Consider the following 24,543-nt stretch of genomic DNA (forward strand, 5'->3'; position numbering starts at 1 on the left):
TGTTGAATTTTGGTTGAATCATTCAAGCTCCTCTAAGAATTTAACTCATCACTGGCTACCAGCCCATAATGGTGTATTAGAGTGTCTATATTCTATATTTATATGCCTTTTTGTCCCATTATTTTTCACCCCTTAACCTAGTGTATAAAATTAACCTAAGTTATACTATAACGATACTTTGCTGTCACGCTGAAACTTAGTATAGTAAAATCCTTAAAGATTAATATGAAGCACGTTGAGGCCAAGCATATTATTTATTTATTATTTTCTCTACTCCCATTAAGCTTATGCATGTTATCATTTGTTACCCTTAGATTTCATTTAAACTACAGTAGTTGTATTCTGAAACTGTTACAGACACTGGTGTAATAGTATGTATGATTTAATGGTAAATAAACAGTTTTTATAAGCCACATTTACACATTGCATCAGGCCAATTTGGGGTCTTGCTCAGGGACACTCCAGTGTGAAGAGCCAAAATATAACATGAGTGCAAGGAGACTTGTTCTGGTCAAGGAGATGAACTTTTTAATAGCTGAGCACTGTTTTATAATTCATAGCAAATCATTCTGGAGACTCCTTAGCAATGGGTCATGGGGTCTCCAGAAACACTCAAAATGACTAAATTGGGCTAAAGCTGGTGTAGCTCAGCTCAGAACAGAGACATTTAAACATGTTGCTGGGATTTTATTTGTAATCTTGCCTGAAAACATATATACCAACACATCCATCCTCACAAAGAAAATGACACCAGGTTGTTCCTTCTGGAAAATTATTGTAACCTGTTTTCATAGTTTGTAATTACATAAGCATTAGAGGTATTATAAGACAGTCATTTAATTAAACATCTCACAAAAATATATATTTTTGTATTTTGCACTTCTAAAGCACTTTACAAAGCAAAGTTGCAAGTGTTTATGTCTAATGTTAACATCTAATCGAAATGCATTACAGGAGCAATGTGATATAGTTACCCACACATATATGTTAACACAACATGACTATTGATATTTATCGTAGCTATTCCTTTATGCTCTAGAAATGCTTTTTTAATCACTTCTACTATTCGTACTGTTAAGGACCCAAATAAATGACTTTTACTCAAACTCATCAACAACCAAACCCATTTTAAAACATGCAGTGTACTTCGAAACTCTTAAAACCATGACCTAGCAGAGATGCATGACAGAGCAAAAATCTGGCCTTTAACATGTCATTTTCCTGTTACAAAGTCTGTGTGATGTCACGTTGTGCCAGGGTGTGAATAGCACAAAACCTTCACTGTTAGCAAGTGTGCATCAAATCTGTTGCTTCCTGCACACTCTGTGCAGATAGCTCCCTCACCTAAATCTCACGGCCTCAAGCCAGAAGTGTGAATCTGTCTGAGGTGTCGGAACTATCAACTCCTGCATGCAAAATGCAATGTCATGCAAAATAAGTCACTTAAATAATAATAACTATAATAATAATGCACTATGTTACTCATTTTCTCCCCCTAGGAAGTAGACTGTGACAGTACTCATACCATTACTTTTGTGTTAAACATTTAGAAAAGGCCTGATGTGAATGGTTACATAATTGACAATGCAATTAACAATATAAACCACAGGCTATATGCCGACTCACTGACACAAATACTAATATGCTTTCATTTTTATTTATTATCTATCTTTTTCATATCTCCTTGGAGATATGATTTGGAGTCATTTGTTGACTCTTCTTTGACAGATAATATGAAATGACTTCAAGTCCTGTTTCTCACGGTTTGCTATGGTGGTTTGTATAAATGAGCGTAGCAGCCCAGAGAGTGAGTCTGGGAAGGTAAGCTGACTCTGAACCACTAAAAAGGCATGGCATTTATACCATACCGCAGAGAGAGCTAACAGCAGGTGCCAGCTGCCTGAGGTCACTTCCTGTTATAAGGGAGTTTTTCCTTTCCACTGTTGCCAAAAGTACTTGCGGATAATCATCTGATTGTTAAGGCTTTCTCTGTTTTCTCTGTATTATTGTAGTGTCTTCTTACAATATAAAGTGCCTAGATGAAGCTGTTGTTGTGATTTGGCACTATATAAATGAAAGTGAATTGAAATTTATACTGGCAGAGGACAACAATCAGTGAAGATTGTATGATTTACATGTGGGTGTCAAACTGAGACAAAAGGTTACAGCATCAAGGGTCTGAAAGACAACCGTGGGGTGACAAGATCAAGACTAAGACATAAATAAGTAACCCAGAGATAATAAGCTTCTAAAGGCAAAGCAAAGCAAAAGATTTGGAGAGGTGGGTCTTTCTCAATATTCTTCATCACACCTCCTATGGGTTCTATCAGCAGCACCAGGAAATATGAACACACTACAGAAGAACCATTGAACTCTTGCGTCCTTAAGTGCCTGTCAGTGGCTGGAATGTAAGACTCATGACTTCTTCAGGATAACAAGCTCTTTGTAATTAAAAAATAAGAATTAAAAGCAGAATAAGTAGCTCTACCTCTAGAAAATAAAGAAGTCACCTCTTACATAGTGTACTTGAAATGATGACTCACAGACTAATAAATGCCCACCGATTTCTCTTGTTTCGCTTTGTTTGTGAGAAAAGTAAAACCTGAGCATGTGTGCCAAGATTTCATTTGAAAGGTTTCTGAAAAAGTGGCTTCCTTACTCGAGCCCACTGAGAATTTCATGTGAGTGAAGTCTATGTATTCAGCAGAGGAATGCATTTTGACTGAAAATGGGAGTGACACCGTGGCATGAGAGTTATTCCACCACATGAATCCCCATGTATTGCTAAATGGATTATCTATGACTACTGCAACATGCACTGTACTACAGCTTCCAGGGATGGAAAATTAAAGTGTGTTTGCGTGTCTGTTCACACGTACCTTTAAATAAAAAGAGTTTTCATGCATTAGGGTCTTAATCTGGAAGTTTAATTCACGGATGTTTCTATAAAAACAAAATGACAAAAGCATAACAGAATGGAAACGAGTTCATCATCCCCTAAGCTCAACCATTCAAACATCTTTCAGATTATGCATACTGGGGCCAAATTTCATATTTAACAAAGGTGGTTAGTAACACAGAATGTGCAGAAAGAGCTGACAAATCTAACTAGAGATGATGAGTCTTTGGGGGCAGGTAAGGAAAAGCCCAACCAATGTAACGTCTTTTTTTTTTTAAAATTGAACTTAGCTTAAGAGGCCACAGTTTGGCCATAGCCCACTTTCAATGTCAAAATGGGACAAATACAAATACATATACTCGCAGAGGGAATGCCCATTGTAAAGTGGGTTATCTTATAGTTGATAGGTTGTGTTTTGAAGAAACACAGGTATAAATAATCTTAGATTTAATCTGAAGTGGTTCTTTGGGGAAAAAAGGCAAATTAATAGCTGTCAAAGAAGGTGCTTTTGCTTTTCTTCCCACGTGTGTTATTCAGCAATAATGAGTCATCTACAGCCCAGTTTTCAAAGAAACTGAAATGCTGTGTAAACATTTTAAAGCTAAAACTTCTTCCTGGATAAGGGATTTCAGTTATTCAGCAGTTCAGGGCCCACATTGATTTATTTTTTCCATTTCAAAATATCTATATTTTCAGTGGGTGACAAGTTTGGACTGCATAGGGGCCAATTTAGTACTCAGATGCTTTTTTATTATGGACACAGGCTGTTCTACTGTTGGAATATATGCAAAATGTGAGTTCCAATTATCTTAGTCTGCACACGGTCATGTAGACTGGAAGCACTGTCCTGCTGCATGACCCAACTTTGGAGACGCTTTAGCTGTTGGACATTTCACTCTACAGTATTTTGGTATACAGACGAGTTAATGGTTGAGTCAAAGTACCCACAGTCCTGTGGCTGGAAAACAAGACAAAATCATCATTCTTCCACCACCATACTGACCAGTTGGTATGTGTTTGTGCTGTTACGCTCACCACACATGGTATTGTGCATTATGGCCACACATTCCCAAAGAACTTTGTTTCAGAAGTCATTCTGCCATCTTTTCCCTCTGGCAACCATTCCAAACAACCTATACCTGTTCAGTCTTTTTTCCAATTGTACTGTCATAAACAGTAATATTTAGCATACTAACTGAGGCCTGTACAGTCTGCAATGGAGCACTTTTATTATTACAATTTTACAATTTCTCTGAGCATCACACGATCTGATTGTGCTGTAACGTTTACTCCAGGGAAGACTGTGGCATTGTGTTAAACACACCTTCAGACCAGCAGACTGCCAAACCTTCTGCTTTTATAGTGGCTTTTATAGCCATGCATACTTACAGGTAGCATTTATTACTGTAAAGAGGGATTGTTCCCGACACCAAGTTGATGACTTCAAAATACTTACAAAACATAGTCCCCTGTTTTTACAGAAACCTATAGCAACTGAGAGATTGGGACGAGGATAAAACAAATTCTATTGAAATTCATGTCGTGTGTTTGACTTTTAGAAGATTCACTCTGTAGACTTTTGAGTCTCGAGAAAAATTGGCTCCACACTGAAGACCTTATCAGAAAGGACACGGAGACCTACACCTGCCAATCATCATGTCGGGAAAATTTGCTTGTGTGTGGCTCTGCGGTCCTGCTGGCTGATGCATGGAGACAAAGCTCTGACAGAAATGCATCTTATCAAGTCATGCTGCTTTAAGTAAATGTACATGGTGATTGTATTGTCTATTTTTTTACTGCTTATGCAAAAAAGGGGAAGAAACAAATTTGGAAAGAAAACGGTGCATAGTGTTACAGCAGCATGGTGCTTAGATTGTTTTTTAATATTAAACTGTTTCAATACAACTGAGTATACAGTTTGTGTTATAAATTATAATAATAACAACAATCAGAGTGTAACTATGTTACACTCTGATTATTATCACACACAAAATGTGGTCATAATGACATCTGACTAATTATGCTGCCATCCTAATTGGCTTCATATATTTTTTTAAACGTCTTATGCAACACGTGATAGTGTCATCAAGGTGCTGTTTTTCAATGCATCTGTTTGATCTGTATTTGTAATTAAAATTAAATTATGAAGTAATTTACATAATAATTGCTCATCTCAGGTCCATATCATCAGCCTCTATAAAAGACTCCCCTATATAATGAAATTCCAGTGTCCTCATGCTGAATTAGATATGTTTTAAAATACATTTTCTCGGATTTCTGTATAGTTTTGTTAGGAGAAAAAACATCTGGGAAAACAACGGAAGGTAAAGTCTTAAAATGTAAAACTTGGAGTGTAACACAGGTGGTGTGTGTGAATGGCTGCCTTAAAAAAGTGCCTTTCTTGTGTGTAAAAGCCTTTACTCTTTGGTTAGAACAGATTACAGCAGAATATATATCAGGGGCCATTCAGCTGATATGAATATAGGACTCAAAAGCAGACTCAACAGACAGTCACTTCTTTAGCGCAAAACTTTATTGAATGCAGGAATCCCTGTAGTCAGGGTGGCTCAGGGAGTGAGAGTCACAGGAGCGCAGTCCACTGCAACAGAAAGAGATGAGTTATATAATAAAAAGATACGAAACCAATGGTGAGTATATTTTTCAGTGATGAGTGAGAAGTGGCTTGCTTACTTAGAGGAAGTGGCGAGTTGAGGTTCCAGAGGGGGGAGCTTTGCCAGGTGAGTGTCAGAGAGCATGACAGAGCAGAAAAAACAAGATGTCTGACTTTTCCTTTCTCTTCCAGGATCAGGAGGGCAGGAGCTGCAGGGCAGGCACGGGAGATATCTGACCTCTTTCTTTGTTTATTTTTACAAGGCCGAGGAAGGATGGGCAGGGGAAACCTGTGAGTGTATTGAAAGGTAAAGAAGACCAGCGTCAGTGAAACCAAGAGAGTGACTGGAGAGTGTGAATGCTGATCCAAGGTACAGATGACTGGAGACACAAGGTGCACAAGGTTTACATAAGAAGTATCAAACCACGGGAGTACAAGTACGCGGGATGGATGCGAGGAACTGGAACTGGAACTGAAAAACAGAACATCAGGAGCAGGAGAGGAAAAATACACCAAACTCTGGCACTCAGCCCAGATCGTGACAATGTAAGGCATAAAGTCACATGAACACTTTATTAGGATTCATGGATGTACTGAAGGAGGACATGCAGAGGGTTGGTGTGACAGAGGAGGATACTGGGAAAAGGGTGAGATTGAGACAGATCATTCCCCGTGGCAACTCCTAACAGAAGCAGCAGAGAGAAGAAGAAGAGTTTGAGATGATTCGAGCTTTGTGACATGGTGCGTTATCCTGCCGGAAGCAGTCATCAGAAGATGGGCACAGTGTGGCCATTAAATAGGCATGGTCAGCAACAATATTCAGGTAGGCTGTGGTGTTTAAACAATGTTCATTTGGTATTAAGGAGTCCAAAGTGTGCCAAGAAAATGCCTCCCACACCATTGCGTCACTAGCAGCTTGATCTATTGACACAATGCAGGATGGATACATGCTTTCATGTTGTTTATGCCAAATTTTTACCCTACCATCTGAATGTTTCATGAGAAATCAGGACTCATCAGATCACACATTCTTCCAATCTGTCAAATATTGGTAAGCCTCTGTGAATTGTAGCCTGCAGTTTCTTGTTGATAAGTGTGGCACCCACTGTCATCATCTGATACTGTAGACCATCTGCTTCAAGGCTTCATCTGCTGTGCATTCAGAGATGCTCGTCTGCATAGCGGACAGTTATTTGAACTACTGTTGCCTTTCTATCAGCTTGAAGCAGTGTGGCCAGTCCAGTCTCTCCCCTCTAACATCAACAAGGCATTTTCACCCACAGAGCTGCTGCTCACTGGATATTTTCTTTTATTCAGACCATTCTCTGCAAACCTGAGAGATGGTTGTGTTGGAAAATCCCACGAGATCAACAGATTCTGACCAGTCGATCTGGCAAAGTCAACCAATGCCACATTCAGAGTCGCTTAAATCACCTTTCTTCCCCATTCTGATGCCTGGTTTGAACTGCAGCAGGTTGTCTTGACCAGAGATGGGCAGTAAGTTACTGTAATCCAATTACTTTTTTCAAGTAATGGGTAAAGTTAGGGGCAAAGTGAGAGATTACTATTGAAAAAAGTAAATACTGTTACTTTCCCGTAAGCATGCCACGTTACTGCGTTACTAAACCGTGATTTTATTTGTGAGAGTGTCTCATGACAATGACGTGCGAGCGTGTGACGTCCGTGGCAGCAGCAGACGTGTGTAGATCAACAATGGATAATAGGGATTGCATGAGAGAGAGATTGACCATGCAGCGTTTAAAGCGTGGACGTACTGACATTACTTTGAGTTTGATTCCGTAAAAAGTGACAAAAACATTAGCGTCCACTGTACACTCTGCATGGGAAGAAAACTTATTTCTACAGCGAAAAATTAAACTTCAAATCTGAGCAAGCACCGAAGTTCACAGAGAAACACCCGGATCCTCCCACTGACATGACCGCTGCAGCACCGGGCAAACCTCCACCGACCCCACTCCTGCTAAACAGGTGAAAATAGATTTAAGAGCGACAGGACTTATTGCTGCTGAATCTTTGATTTTATTTATTTTCTGCTGTGTTTTACTTGAAAGAGTGAAACACAAAACATTATTTCATTTTACATGATGGATTTTGAGGAAAACAGGTTTAAATGTTAAACAAATTTCTTCAAGTCAAACACAGTGTTGCATATAATTCAATTTTTTGCTTAATGCAATGTGTATAAAGTTAAAAGATTAAAACTAATAAAACAATTTTTAAAATGAGACTTTTGCATTTGATTCAATTTTATGATGCAGAAAAAATAGAATTGGGCTGAAAGGTCTATTACTTTATTACTTATTCAGGTTGTGTATCATGTTTTTAAAAAGTATTTAAGTAATAAAGTAACTAATTACTTTTGAAAATAAGTAATCAGTAAGGTAAAGGGATTTCTTTCTTGGAGAAGTAATCATTAATTAGTAACTAATTACTATTTTCAAGTAACTTGACCAACACTGGTCTTGACCATGTCTTCATCCCTAAATGCCTTTAGTTGTTACCAAGTGCTGAATAGATATATGCATTAATAAGCAGTTCAGCAGTTATACCTAATGAAATGACCAATAAACGTATAACAGTATAACTGTGTAGAACAGTGATCTTTTTCTGCACACACAAAAAAAGGCTGATAAGTTTTTACTTTTCAGAGTATCTCATAAGCACCACTCAGGAGCTCCTATTATTTTCCTTTTTTTTTTTTAAATACAATCTGGTGAAAGTGTTGAATCTGCTCTGGAAATTGTCCACACAGCAGACACACAGTCAGAGGTAAGGATACTAGATATCAACTGAATCGTAATGGCTGAAAGCTTAAAAAAATTGATCTAAGGACTGAAGTTGAAATCACAGAGAAAAGCAGATGACATGTAAGCACTGAAGTCAACTGAAACATCAAAGATGTAACTGAAGATTTAGAGATAAAAGTAGGTGAAACAAACGCACCTCTGTGATTCAACAGTGGTGCTGACACTTGTGTTCCACAATCAGCTGCTTGTTATATAAACAATGCAGAGAAAGCTTTCTGAAAGGTTTTGTCTGAACAGCATCCGCACTTCAGCCGTAAAATTGTATTTCCTATAATGGAGAACAAAGAAAAGGAGTTGAGTATCACACACAGACATGCTAGAACTACCAAATGTTTGAAATACATGATATTATGCACCAATTTGTGGACTGCAGGTTTAACACCTCAAATTTAGTATTTTGACAGTCAAAATTTTTTGTTGTTATTTTTTATTTTTTGAAACCTGTGATTTCTTTTAACGAGATCCAGTTAACGAGGGATGACTCTCACTTGGACTGATAGCTGTACGTAGTCACACCCTAATCCATACTGTATGATGCTTTGTTACTACCATTCTAAACAAAATCTGATTTATTAAATGAACAAATGCTATATAAAATAATACTTGAAATTAGGGACTAAAACCAAAACCCAACTGGGCGAGGATTTACCGAGGTCTCAAAACAAGAAGTGAGAAATGAGAAGTACTTTCATTTTCTCAAAGCCTTCTATACATCTTTTTGCTACAGCTGAGTCACCCCCCTGCTGGCCCTCAGAAAGAAGTTTCCAGATTGGCTTTACAAATACACCTGGAGCCAATGTTCATCTTTTATCTACAGTTTATGCTTCCAAAAGACGTGACTGTTTACTTACCCCTCCTGCCCAGTGACGCACCTCCACATGTCAGAGGAGGAGGAATAATCTCATTGATCACACTCATGACCCATTCATGTCAGAATCACCATGGCTACCGAGTGGGGACAGAGACAAACAGAAAGAAGTGGGAGCCTTGGGAGAATTGAAGCAGTTCTATTTTCTAATTGAATAGTGATTCAATCCTCAAACTCAGTGAGCTGAAGTGCAAAGCAATTAGCCGATTAATGGTGATTGGCCTGGATGGTGAAGAGATGGGGGAAGGGCTGTTTAGTGTGTGTGCGTGCGCGCGTGTTCTTTTATCCCGGCCACATCAATCACCATCAATCATTTAATTGCTCTCACTGTACAGAGACACATACGCACAGTTTAAGCGCAGAGGGACCCCCGGTGTGACTGTGAAATTCCCTTGGCAGCAAATAATTCAGAGTATAGGCATGAAGTCACAGTGTGAAATCCCAGTAGTGCGTGGTGGATTACTGCTACTCAATTCTCGCTGCCTCTTTGAGAGACAAGCAGAGCCTGTCAGTCAGCCCGCCTCGCTCGGCTCCACGTAATTGTGAAACAGATTCTCTCCTCTGCTGTGACACACGCATAAACCAGGGGCATGTATGCACTACACAAACTACATGTATCAAGGATAAAATATATTAGAGAATTCTGGAAATCAAATCAAAGAGGTGACTCAAGGAGAGCTGAAGATATATTAGCACGACAACCACGTCCCCCAAAAAATAGGAGGTATAGCTGCTGGAAAATAGGAGGAGAGGCTACATATACAATAATACCTTTTCATTTTAAAACTAAAATGATCTCCATCCAGACAAACCTAACATAGGCTGTATTTATAGATACACTGTTTGGTAAACTACATTATGGAGCGTTGAGTTTAAACATTTTTTTTTGTCAACAGCCTAATTTTTTAGCTATACATAACCACTTGTGGAGGAAAAGGTGGACTGCTAGTGGGAGGTGATTAGCAAGGTATATCCATGAGTGCCTCTATTGCTCTGAAAATATATGTAATGAAATAAGAGTACAATTTTAAGCACTAAACCCCCCCCCCCCCAAATCTGTCAGTACAGACTGTTGTCCACACAACAAGCTAGTTTCAGAAAATGGCCTGCGACTGGGGGAATTAGACTTGTAATAAGAAAGCATTTTAAGTGTTTAAATAAAGTATAAAATCGCTTCATAAGAACCAATCGCTTTAGCATTTACTGCACTGACTAAATGCCGACAGTTAGTAGCTTCAGCCATCTCTGTCAGCAGTCGCCTATTACTCCATGTGGTCAGTGGCCACGCCCAAAGTGATGCAGCTTCAAGCTTCACGATTTAAACCCCTCATCTCCATCCCCATTGTATTTGTTATAAAGCTTTAGAGTCTACACATGCAAAGAAAATCCTTTATTCGGCTTTTATTTAATTTCTATTATTTATCTATTTTCTGTGAATTTTTAAGTTGATGTCAGATTGCATCGTTTTTTTTTAAATAGCAGTTGTGGTTTAGGAACAATACAAACACATATTCACTTGCAGCACCTTTGTAAATGATTTAACATCTGACAGAAGCTCCACTTGGTTTACAAGAAATCACTGATCAATCACAGTCCACACAGCTTTATTGCCATAGGCGAACTTAGACAAGTTGCAGTCCAGTTGTCCTTGATTGCATCACTACTTGGTTGTTTTTGTGTGTTTTTGGCTGGCTTTATCTGCGCTGCGTCGCACATTGTAAGATATCAGACAGCAAAGTACTCCTGTTTTATCCTCACTTCACTGGCTGCCTGTGCAATTTAGAGTTTATTTTAACATTTTCTTTTATGTGTTTTTAAGTGCTTAAATGGATTTGCCCCACCCTACCTCTCTGCTACAGTTGCACTCCCTTTCCTGGTCTCTTAGATCAGCTAAACAGCTGCTCCTGGATGTTTCGCGGACAGAGCACAGGGTCAGAGGGTACAGGCCTTTGACCGTAGAAAAAAATCCATTCTTAAGACCCATCTCTTCTGCTTGGCGTTCCACCCAAATGTGTTTATTTGTGACTGTTTTACTCATGTTTAATTCCACCTTGTATTGTATTGATGCTTTAATGTTGTGTTGTAAATTTAATTACATTTTTAGATGGATTTTTATTTATATTTTTATTAAAAATGTATTCTAACATATTTTTATTGCTATGTTTAACACTTTGTCAGTGGCTTATAAATAAAGGTGTCTTGGCTTGGCTTAACATGGAGTTCTGTGAGTTGGGGTTTATATGAGGTAATGCAGTTTTTGGCATGTTTGCACACTGGCTTATTATTTCTGGCTCAAGAGGTTGCTGCTGGTTTAGGAATAGGAAAAAAAACAACCTCCAAAGAAAAAACAAAATCCATGTCGCACGTGTCCTCGTTTCTAAAGGTCTCCTACGCACATCAATCAATTCTGCAAGAGTTTTCATCATTTGCACCTCAGAAAACCTTTTCTGCTTTCAGTTACCTAAAACTGACCTGGTATTTAAACATATAAAATTTCACTATAGATAATAAGTTAATGCGCCTGTCAGTACAGATGTTTGCAAGCTTAAACACTGAACGGATGAATGGCCGAATCCTCAAACTCCAGCTTGGATATTATAATGAAATCTCCTGGGCAGAATCCCTGCAGTATGTTCTTGTTCTTTCTGCAATTTACTCAAGTGTGATTTGGGTAAACGCCAATTGGCTTCTGGAAAAAGTGTCAAACCACTCTAAATACAAGTGTAAGGAGCAACAGAAGCAAAGAAAACAACAAAAACAAGTTAATAAAAAAGATGATCCTTGCCTGTCTCAAATGATACACTAGCTAAATACACGCCATCAATTACAAATGTATGAGCGTGTAGCGTGAAGCATAGCCACACAATGACATCAAACAGGGAAATGCTCAAATGGGGGCCACGAGCAGCAGGCAGTCATTTCTCACTCATCGTCATGATACTTAATTTTTTTGGCTTGGGGCCACTATAGGACTCAAAGACCGACTTTCATTTGGGTGGAAACTCTGTGACCACTTGGGGAAAATGAGAGAACTAAGAGAAGAGAGTCAGAGGCAACGAGAGCAGGGGAGAGAAAGGCTCACTGAAAAGGACAGGGTCAGGAAAACTGAAAGCCAAAATTCAACAGCAGTAGAAAATTGATGTATGTGCAATGAAAATGAAGAGAATGAGAAAAAAAAACGTGGAAAGAAGCAGAAACGGCTTTAATATTTCCATCCACGTATTAGCTAGTTGTCCTCATTTATTTAGGTCAGGCTCCTTAATGATTGTGTGAAAGTGCTTTACTCAAATCCCATGTTTCTCCGGCTGCAAAATGAGCTGGAAAAGAGTTTTGCACGCATGTAATTATATGAGCACTAAGGCGTCTTGATCCTTGAGTTATCTGAGTAGCTGCAATTGTGTGCATGCACTTGTCCATAAATCAATGTGAATTAAGGCTGGACTGATACATTGAGATGTGAGAGTCTGGATGTGGGTTTCTCTTAAAGGGAAATGTAGAGTTGTGCAACTTACATCTTATTTTTTTTGTTTTCATTACATTTTTTATTGGTACTGTGTTGACTGACTGCCTGCTATACCCCTGATTAATAGAAGCTGTTGATTCCAGGATAACAATACAATAACTTGTTTATCTGTGACAGGTGAACACACCTATCAGGCATGAGATTCCACATATATATGTCTGTAGCACAATAATTTTCTTTTGCGGTAAAATCAGTAAAAGGCTCTCTCTTCTCATCTATCTAATAGCCATTGTTGCATTACTTCCTAAGCAAGAGACACATTATTTGCCAAGAGTATTATTACAGTGGACTGTAAGATTACAAAATAATGTTTTCTCCTGTATGGCAGCCAGAAGCCACAATCAAGGATTAAGGTAATTTTTGCGACTCTGTCCTGCTCTTTATTGAATTTAGGAAACTGAATACTTCACTGAGCCCAGGAAGCGATACTCAACATTATGTATTTGCCAGTAATAGATCAGTGAAGCAGCTGTGTGGCTTGTCCAAGAAGGATTTTTTAAGTGGATATCGAAAAACATTTGTTGAAATTCACATCATAAAACGCACTAAATTCAGACAAGACTGAGATGATCATATTTGGGCCCGAGAAACCTCAGAAACATGGCACCTAACCAGACACTTGCTCTAGATGGCATTACCTGGCCTCGAGCAGCACTGTGAGGAATACTGCAGTCATTTTTGACCAGGATACGCTTTCAGCCATCTGTGTAATACCTCTAAAATTAGAAATGTCCAGACTCTGAGTAATTCTGAAAAGCTAGTTTACACATTTCTTACTTCTAAGCTATTATAAAGACCTCACAGTATCACATTATCTTAACAGAGCACTTTGCTTATTGTGGTACTTGAAACTTACCAAAGTAGAATGGGAGGCAGAGCCTTCAGCTTTCAGGCAACTCTTTTGTGGAACCAGTTCCCAGTTTGGTTTCAGGAGGCAGACAACCTACTTAGTTTTACGACTGGACTTAAGATTAGGTGACTGCTTTTGTAAATACGTCAGTGAAGATCTTTGAGCGCTTGTTGGCAGAGCTGGAACCACATCTAAGGAGGTAGAGACATAATTTCAGAGAGCCAACTGACCTGGAGCAGCAAGTAACTATATAATTGTATAATTTTATATTCTGGATCGATGCACATTTTGAGCTACAAGTGCACTTGTTGCCACATGCACTGATCTAAATGAGCAGATCTGTTTATTCACATGTGAAAAATCTTAAAAATCAAGTAACAGTAAAGGACGCAGGATGTAATTGTGAATGGCTGCATTAAAGAAAGGTCTTTAGCCTCAATCCTTTAGCAGCATACAGGAAATTATACATAGCACACAGGACTCTAGGAGACCTTAAATGCAAGACACAAGAAACATTTGTCCAATGAACAAACTCAAAAGGATTTTAGGTAATGAATGATTTTCTCAAAAGCTGGATGTCACACACTGTTAAGAAGAGTTTCACATAGGAAGTGAAATCTTCTATAATTTTCTTTAAAGTAAAATTCTGATCATAGGTAAGTAACTTGTAATCTGAACAGGTACATTTTCTGGAACTTTCTCAAGGCTGAAAGCTCACGAGAGCAATTTTTTTACTTTGCTCTCTGTCCTCATTACTCTACACAAGGTCAGCTCTGGGCCTCCAAGTCTGCAAAAACAGGTATGTTTTCCTGCTCCCCATGGAAAACATACCTGCTTTGGCAGATACACAAGTTAGTATTCCAGCAGGCACCACAAACAGGACTCACTTTGAGGAGGAAGTATGAGCATGAGTACAAGATTATAAGACAAGTAAGCAAATCGTAAATCATAAATCTGACCTGTAAACAGTCCAAGCAACATTCCCACATGGAGCACATTAATAACCTGGCAATGGGCAGTGATGAGAGCTGTTTTTAAATACTGAAAGTGGTTGAAGATGGGGAAACAGGTGTGCCTGCTTGGCTCTTTCCTGGACCACACCCACTAATGGAAGAAAATGCTTAGTTTCACTGATGGTCCAGGTCCACATGCAGGGGAGACAAAGATACAGTCACATAGATATTAATGTAAAGTCAAAACTTGATGGATTGTCGGAGCATTACGGCTACCATCGTCAGGAGCCTCGCAGAGTAATACGTACTCTGCTTCAACGTAATATTACCGTATTGTGTGTGTATAAGGACCATAAATGGCACCTATAAAAGACATGGTGACAAATCGGATGTAAAACTCAAGGCTGTCAGTCACGCAGTAGAACTTGGGAACAGAGCAGCTGCAAAATCTATCTTTGTTATTATGCTCAGCGTCTTTTAGTTTACATTTTGACTGCACAGTTGTGAGCTTTTTCTTATGCACAAAAACAACATTTTTTTAATTTAATGTCTGGATCATTATTTTAATAAATGCTGATAATTTATTTCTGAGTAATTTTTTCATGTCCATCTATGCTGTATGTTAATAAAAGTGGAAAAAGAGGACACAGCTTTGACTAAGAACTCTCTTTTTGTTCTTACTTTATGGCTTAAAAAAATATATCGAGATATATATCGTAGATCACCATCCAGCTAAAGAATGTCGAGATATGAATATTGGGCCATATCGCCCAGCCCTATTACAAAGTAAAGGAAAAGTGTAAGAAACACATACAGCTGGGAGAGCACAATGCCCAACCCAAGCCACTGTGGGTGTGCCTAAATACATGAAATAATGAGCTTGCTTTAAGATGCGTTTTGAATTTCAGCAATAGGTACAGCACTACCTTACAACAATAGACAGGAGAAGTGGTGTGTTCACATACTGATACAAAGGAGGAGTCCAAAAATATGTATATAGCATTGAAATGTCAGCCTTCAGAAACCACTGGCAGGCTGACCCTAATGTGAAAGCAGCAAATGTTTATAGTCCGTCCTTCACTGTTAAGCATGCAGCGCTGGGATAAACAGACATGCTTTAGTGGGTGTTTGCTGCCAACCTTGGGGTTATTTATGAGCTTGCTAGATACAGCCTTTGCTTCTCAGCCAAACACCCTGACTGGTTTATGCTTTGTTGCTTCTAGCTCAACAGTCACTGTAAACAGCAGACTCAGCACTGAATATCTTGCTCAAATTTTGTGGACGGGAAGAGGATTTGGAGGGAAGTGGGGGAGTATGAGGGCAGGAGGGGAGTGCTGGTAAACGAGGATGGGAATAAATACAAATTATTGCAAATTATTTGCAATAATTATTACATTTGCTCTTTCTTTAATGGTCAGATTGCATGTGTCTGACAACTCCCTAAATATAATTTAAAATATTAAAATAATCGCCTTAAAAACTATTCATTTATTAGCAGCAGCCTTTATTGGTTTTGATTAGTAAACTGTCCAGTCAAAGACTCACTGAAAATAATCCTGATCACATTTTTTCTCCTTCTACAGATAGTCAATTATTATGTTCACTGCAAAGCTTTTGAAACAACCTGGACTGCTGATTGTAGCTTTGATTTGTACCTTTTCTTGTCCTTGGTGCACCTTCAGTGCACAAGACAAATTTCCATGCAGGCACAATAAAATTTATCTTAATCTCAAACTGCACTGACCTGAGTTTGTGTATAGTGTCTCCTCCATCAGGGTGAGTGAATGAGGTGTTATCATAGTGTGCTCACACACTGCAAGAACAAATTGCTCTGGAGAAGTGCAGGTATACAGATAGCACTGAAATATGTGACAGATATGGTTGATAAATCATGAAGCTATCTCGGGTTTCTGTATCCATGCACTTAAGAGAAAGCATCAGTGGCTGCTGTAGCTTTATGGTGGGCTTTCAGGTGACACAAAAACATGCTTGGATATCAGTGATGTTACATACATCCACTTTCTAGCATTATATATAGCACAACAGAGTAAGAGGTCTGCACTGGTAGGTGCAAATAACACTTAAAAATGAAATACCACCTTTCTTCCATAAAGCTGGAACATGTGACCTGAAGATAAAAACACCTCTTGCAGGTGAAAGATAACCACTATAATCTTCTCATCACTAAGCCTGTAGAAAGAGTTGTTCTGGTCCTGTATAGCTTGTAACACAAGCATAGGTAGTTGGTTAAGATCACTGACACTATGTGCTATTGCTTTATGCTCCTAGAAAGGCTCCAATACCAATGAATGTAAAAAAAAAAAAAGAACAACTCAATATTCTTTAATATATGAATCTACATTGATAACTTATTTACATTTACATTTGCAAGATTTTTAGAAAACTTCTGACTGAAATGTAAACTCGTGTGAGATTTTTAGTTGATAAACCTTTGGTATCAATTTCAAAATCCTATGTTGGCACATTCACAGGTTACCGCATTCACAAACCCGCCCGCCCAACGGGGTGAAGACGATACCCCATCAGCCTGTTACAGCTGAGGGGTAAAGCGTATTTATTCCTTTTACAGCCCAACACTGTTTGTAGCTTTACTGGTTAATGACACACAAATTCAATAAAGTGACCTTTCCAAAGTGGACTTTGGAATCACTATGCAAATCCCTAAGTATTTCCATACAAAGTGAAGTTAAACTACTACTTCACTGCATCACAACTGTGGGTATTATCAAGCTGATAAATCTCCAGTTGGTCTGCCTAATAGAACCGAGAGTGGGTGGTAAACAGCAAAACTTTAGCAGCTGAATTAGCAAGCGTCACAAGCTCTGCTTTCTACTAAAGGGAACTGACTGTTGTAGAAAATTGCAGGGCGCTCTGAACTGCCATTTCCATTGATTTGGCTTTGTGTTACCCATTTCTCTTTTCTCTTCAGAGACTTCAAGACCTGGTGCCAAAACTTGATTTAATGACAAGTGAGGCTATCCAGGAACACTCCAAACTTTTCTATTGTATTTTAAACCCAAGATTTCTAAGATTTTCGACATCTGGCATTAATATGTCAGATGTAGTGACACTTAGCACTATTTGATTAGTCTTCTTATATGAAACCAAGATCAGAATTACAACACAAATGTACACGTCTCATATCATGGTTCATCCTCCCATGATGTGATCCAACCTCACCAGATACCATGCCACTATTATTGATCTCTCACTGCATTAATTACTGAGGTGGATTAGTTATTGAACTCTCACTGGTTTAGTAATACAGAATATTGTATAGTGTATGAGCAATATTTTGGGTGCCCATGGCAGAGAAATGAAGAGATTGGTTCATGGCTGTAGCTAGCTTCACGATAACTACAGGTAGAGTCACGTGAAAAAGAAAGTATACCCTTACTGCTTCCATAGGAATTAAGAAGTTAAGAAATGCGAGAAACTCTATAAAGGCAGAAGACTTTGCAGTTTGCAGGTCTGAAGGATTCAGGTGTGCGTTGATACAACGCCACATTCTTCCTTGGAGCGAATGTCCCAGCAAATTCATCCAAAGATCAGACCGTGCAATGCTCAGAGAAATTGTAAAATGTTTATTGTAAAACAGCTCCATCTCAGACTCTGAAGGCCTCAGTTGGTATGTTAAAAATTAAAGTTTATGACAGTACAATTAGAAAAAGACTGAACAAGTTTGGCTTGTTTGGAAGGAGGCCTCTTTTCCCTAAAAGGAACATGGCAACCCGGCTTAGGTTTGCAAAGTTGTATTTGAACGGAATACAAGACTTTGAGAACAATGTCCTTTGGACAGATACGTTAGAGGTGCAGAAGTTTGGCCATAATTTGTCAGAAACCAAACACAGCATGTCTGCACAAACATCAGGTGACGACCTAGGCATCTTGAGTCAACCTTAAACTCATTTGTATAGCAATGTATTCCCACTAAAGGTGGTAACACAAGCACAAACACGAGTCATTTAGTTTTTAAGATGACTGCACAAAGTCCCGTGAAAACTCTCCTTTTCACATGACTGTATATCAGCCGAGCTTTGCATGAAACATGTAATTTAGATGAGAATCAGTCCAACCATTTTTATTAAAAGTACATTTTATGTTAGTGTATAGAATTTATATAGTGACCACACAAAGAGCTTTTGACTATATGCCCCATTTAACCATGCAGTCATATAGTACTGTATATCCTATACTGTTTAAGCACTTTTTTGGCCTCTGGTTCACAGCCAATTTTAGAATCACCATTTAAGTAATGATGTACTGAGAAATACCTTTGGTAATATAGATAATGTAATATTGTCATGTGCACATTAACTTAACTTGCTGCCTAAAATTGGTCTTAAATTTGATTCCAATGGGCCAGCTACGGTCCACTTCAGGAACCAGCTGATGTGGTTGTTTTGCTTTTTTGGACATCCTTTTGGGAATTAACCTGTAGAGGCGTAGCAGACAGGCTTGAAGTAGAACCTGAAGCAGACCCAGTATAAGTTCGTGGTGTAAATCCTCATACTTGGCCTAAGCTCCTTAGGGGAGCTGTCAGGAAAAAAATAACTTTTTGTATGCTCTGCTCACCCTGAGACTGACTGGAACGCAGACAGAAGAAAATATTTTGAATTTCCCTCCTTGAAGCATGAAAATCTGTAACAACAGTGACCTCGAAAGTCACCTCTCCCCAGGTTTTTCTTTTCTCCATTACACCGCTTCCTTCTCATTTCCCTGATAGTGCTGCTCACTGAATCCAACTCCTCACTGACACATCTGTGTCACTTTCATCAGTACAGCAAAGTTGTTTGTTTGCGGCAGATGGCCTGAATGTTTCCAGCTCCCTGTGAAGTTAGAAATGAATTTGCCTTGTTTTCCTTTTTGGTTATTTTTTCCCTCCTCACTCCTCGTTCTGTCACAACTTATCTTCTTCAGGTTGCTGATGAGCTTAAGCAGCTGTGCTCAGAGCAATGAGATAATTGTCACTGTTTGTGTGTGTGTGCATTTTTTCATGTACTAGGAATCTGTAGGCCTTGTGGCAATCTTCTTTTCATTGTTTTAGTCTGCCATAATTAGCAGACTTCTCTGAAAAATGGTCCAACATACACCCTGACACGCAGAACCACAAAAGAGTCCCCCAGCACTTGATACCTTGTAAACAGTGATTTTTCAGGTTGGAAATAGTGGTTCAAACCTAAAATTCACTTAATGTTTTTTCCCCACATCCTTTCCTTGTGCAAATCATTAGTAGGAGCACAGCTCTGCAGATGGGAGAACATAAAATGACCTCATGTTGCTGATGTAGTTTTCTGAGATCTCGAAGCAACACACCAGTCAATAAGGAGGTATCACTTAGAATGAGAAAGCATGGAGAGGATGCTTGCAGTTGGCATTTGTAAGTCAGCAAAACATTCATCTTCTAGCACAGTACTATTTATTTCTGTCCCTGTAGTTGCTCATCATTCAATATCTATAAATTTTTATTTTTTATTTTTTGCTGAGGGGACACCTCACAGCTGCACCTCTCTGTGTGAAGTTTAAAGTATCGTGATAGGTTTGGTAACAACCATAGCAGTGTTTACACTCAAGGTTATGACACAAACAATATTTTGACTCAGATTTTATCGTGAACAAAGACATTTATTTTCACTGAGGGGGAAGATCACAAAAATAGATATAGGCACTGTGATTTTCAATAAGAAATACAATAAAACTCACATTACTGTGGCTAAAATGCAGAAAACCAGCAGGTTAAAAGAAAATAATAAAAGAGAAAAGAAATGTAGACACTGCAATGTAGAAGATGTCTTCATAGAAATGACTCATTTGTCTCTTAAATAACAACTTTGTAATTTATGTTTATTTTAAGCATAAATTAAAAGGTTCAGTTTTAAGGACTGATTAATCTGGCCATTACATACCTGGGTGGTGCCACTGAACTATTGGTGATTGAGTGGGTCCATTACTAGTTGGTTAAATTGGGTAATATTTTTTGTTTGATTTTGCTAATTTACAGTATAAACATATCGCTCAACTGCAGGTGTCACAATATACCTGTAACAGCGATAACTGTGGCAATGACAAAAGAAAAATGATATCAGTTTCTTACACGAGTGTAGCCACAGTTAGAGACTCACTTTTCACTTTATCTGAGCTCTCTTCCCTCTCAGTAACTACTCTAGTGGAGTCTCAGCTTATCTACAGCAGGTGGGATAAATACAACTAATGGTATACACTTTTCTGTGGCTGCTATGGCTCCTGTCACACACTAGACTGAGTCACTAATATAGATGCTGTTAGACTGTTGCTACATTGTGTGAGGAGCCATGAATACAGGTGAAATGTTGAGAACTCAGTTCTAAATTCTAAATTTGGTATAGCTTCTCCTTTTATGCGACTCCTAGCTGCTCCATTAAAATGCACGGCTGTGCTTTGCACCCGGACTTACAGCTGTGGCTGAAGGTTGGGGTTGGCCTGATTGAGTAACTACTTTTTTTTTCTTTTTTTTTAAGATATTTTGGACCAGATTTACTAAGTGCAGCAAATTAGCATGAGGCCACAATTACAAAACGTGTCGAAGGAATACTGTTATAATTTATTTTAAAAATATTCAGCAAGTTTATTTTAATAATGCCAAATGACTTAAAGACATCAAAAATTAGCCGGTCAAATACAATGAGGGAGCAAGTGATATACTAGCCAAACTACGTGTATGACAGCTTGTCTCTGGATAAAATGCACAATTCAGAAAAGAGCTCCTCGGCACTTTCTCAAGTTCTCAAATATAGTAGAAAAGTGCTACATAAGTCGAGTCCATTCATTGTGTATAAATCCTCAATCTGTCGCAGCTGACCTGCATAATGTTAACAACAACAAACGCTTTACTGTTAGATCCTAACCCATCCAATGAAGCTAATGAATTGAGCTAATGCTAATGAAGCTACTGCTACTCTGCCACATGCATAAATTCATACTATGCTTTTGTCTGCATGACATGTGAAACATCACAATTACAATAAGATTCAGAAATTAATCTGAACCTTTTACAAGGTATTTTTAAACACTTCAATATGTTATGCAAGAGATATGAGCTTAGAAAAGTTAAAAATAAAGTTTATTTGTGATGTAGCAGAGCTCTGTGTGCACATTGCTGAGAAACGGCATGCAGAAGCCTTTGTTTGATGTGTAGTTTTCACCCATTTCTGTGTGTTTCTGTGTAAGTAACTTGACTCCCTATAATGTCAACCAGTCCCTTACTATAGTTATTGTAGTTTTTTAACACATAAGACAAAGAAAAGCAACAAAGCTTCAAAACTAATGGTGGTTTCACAGCTATAGTTTATTCACTCATTTCCAGATGAACATGTTTATTAACTTTCCTGTGGTTTGGTTTATGTTCACATACATAAATCTCCATGTGAATTCCAAGGGAACCAAAATGCACTAGAAACCACAGCAGAAGGTTCAGACTTCGTACTAACCAGAAACAAAACGTAAATATACGAAGAAAGCGGTCTGGACAAGTGGATAACATGGATAATTCACTTGATTTTACAGCTAGTTACTAGACTTAGTAGACTCAGGCACATCAGTGATAATGGGAAGGCTGAAGGTGCTAAGCTAAAACTTCCAGAGGACATCTGCTAGTTGGTCTGGATTAAGATTGGATCCGGTTCTCGCAATAAACTGTTTTGAAGCTGATTTGGAACAAGAGCACCTCCACCAAAGGGTCCGTTATGTTCTGCACTTGAGTGTGATTACCGTGCCGACATGTGCAAAATGAACTACAAAGCCAAGCAACAAAGGGGAAAACAAAACAGGGTTCAATTTGAATGAATGAATGCTGGTATGAAAACAGCCCAAGAAGCCAGAAAACCTAAAATATGTTTTTTTTTGTTAACAAAAATGAATAAATGCTGTGGCTTTTGTGTGTGTGTGTGAATTGACTTATCAGTTCAGCTCAAGCAGGAACCAAGGCTGAAGAGTGAGTATAATGATAAAGTGCATTGTGTTGGAAAAGCACAATCTAATTACAACAAATCAAATTATCTCATGTTGTTATGACTGCAAACTCAACAAACACCAGTGGCTAGCAAGTATCGGGAACAAGCTAATTACTGCCTTACACTTTTGTTGTTGTTTGTTCTTGTTTAATGGGAAAGAACTATGTTGTTTATTAAGGGTTTGTGGGATGAAAGTGTAGAAAAGTAGTGCTGTACATCAGGTTACTGGAAAACAAATGCATTAATACATGCCATTAAACGTAATGTAATACTCTTAATTGCACACTGCCTGTTGAGAAGTACTGTATATTGAGATGATTAATATAGACCCAGTTATCAGGCATTGCTGCAGATTAATTGATGGTTACTGGAAATCACGTGAGTGGAAACAGAAAACAACTTATGTCCTTTGTTCAGCACAAGAGTCCCCTTTAGGAGTGTAGTGTGATATATGTATAATTAGGTCTCATTCTCCACTGAGAAATATATGAATTAAAAGACCAGAATGTACATCTATAAAGGTGTTTCACATTTTCCATCCACGCTGCTCTTTGTAATTAAATTTTTCATAGTTGAGAAATAGTGGAAACACACTGACCCTGTGGTGCCATGCATTGGATTTATGCTGTATCGGCCCTGAAAGGAAATTTCATAAAGAAATATGTTCTATACACATGGATACACACACTAAATAAACTTTATTTCCCTTGATATTTTTTTCTTTATCTGGATTTTTTTTTATCTGATCTCCCCTCCCTGCCTGCTTTTTGTTCCTCTGTCCAATAACTGTGAAAATAATCAAATGGAAGCGAGAAAAGTGTTCACTCTTAGCATACTTATGTCATCTCTGTGTGTTAGAGTTGTCTTGTTTTGTCTACATCTTTGTCTCTGTGTGGCTGGTTATTGAGGTTTCATGTGGAGCTCAGCAGAGTGCATCTGTGTTTGGAGATATTGATTGATCTGACGTTGGGGGCCAGCTGGCGAAGGGAAGTGGTGGCTTGTGACAGAAAAATCTCTGCTGCCTACAAAGGCGAAGAACCAGAGCTGCTCCAAGGCTTAAAGTGACACTAACCAAGATTTTATGTACAAATAAAAATGTATTACCAGCTTAAATCACAAAGTGGGGCCCACAGTGCTCAGTGTGGCATTTATCTGGCACAAGAATGCTGAACTCATCCTCAAAATAAAGTTTTGTTTATGTGTTCGGGTTGCTCTCCGCCTATACAGAAAGAAATTAATCATTAAATAAGACCAAATCCCCAACTTTCCCTTTTCATCTCTCAAGCAATCTTTATTTAGAAATTGCTTGCAAGATGAACAACAGACATTACCATGTACATTTGAGAGAGTGTCACATGCTGTCGTTTTCAACCCACCAGCACATGCATACTCCAGGTTCATCTTACTTTAATGCTCAACTTGCTTAGGTTTACACAGAATGTCTTAGAACTGCCCTTGCTAAAACTTTCTTTTGTTTCAGCATCCAAGAATTTAATTTTCATTCTTTGTTCTTTTCCTATGTCTTCCCCTTCACTACAGCGGCGACATACAGTAGACGAGGCAGCATTCAGTAATTAGAAAGAGATAAGATGCAGGCCTACTTAGCTTGGAATGAGAAGCAGAGACAAAAGCTTCTGCAGCGGTCAGCAAAAAAGAAAGAAAATATAGTAGATGGTGCTTTGGATCAAAGAAAGGTTGGAGGAAAGGAAATGAGAATAGAGACAGAAGGAAGAGGAGAAGGACACATCCAGATAAATGATTTCTGGTTTCAAAGAACGGATGATGGCAGACAGGAAGGAACCATGCGAGTTCAAATCAAACAATTAGTAGAGCCTGGAGAAGATGAAGGGCAAAAGATCAGAAGTTGAAAAGTGCAAGGACGTGAGATTTTTCATTGTGTTTTACTCTTTTTTTTAAAAGAAGACATGAAGATCGGTTTATTCTGTGGATCAGTCATGGATGTGTATCACTGAGTCCTCCATTTACCATTTAGATCTATTGG

At 38.5% G+C, this 24,543-nt stretch overlaps 1 long non-coding RNA gene across 1 annotated transcript; it reads right to left on the reverse strand.

Moving 5' to 3' along the window:
- Positions 1-5,421: 5,421 nt before the first annotated feature.
- On the reverse strand, positions 5,422-9,522 carry LOC120433041. Its single transcript, XR_005608268.1, has 4 exons — positions 9,190-9,522; positions 8,475-8,606; positions 5,591-5,799; positions 5,422-5,498 (listed from the first exon to the last, which is right to left on the reverse strand). It is a non-coding gene; the product is annotated as an uncharacterized LOC120433041 (long non-coding RNA).
- Between the last annotated feature and the right edge of the window lie 15,021 nt (positions 9,523-24,543).

Source organism: Oreochromis aureus, linkage group 15 (genome assembly GCF_013358895.1).
Source record: "Oreochromis aureus strain Israel breed Guangdong linkage group 15, ZZ_aureus, whole genome shotgun sequence".
Taxonomy (NCBI): domain Eukaryota; kingdom Metazoa; phylum Chordata; class Actinopteri; order Cichliformes; family Cichlidae; genus Oreochromis; species Oreochromis aureus.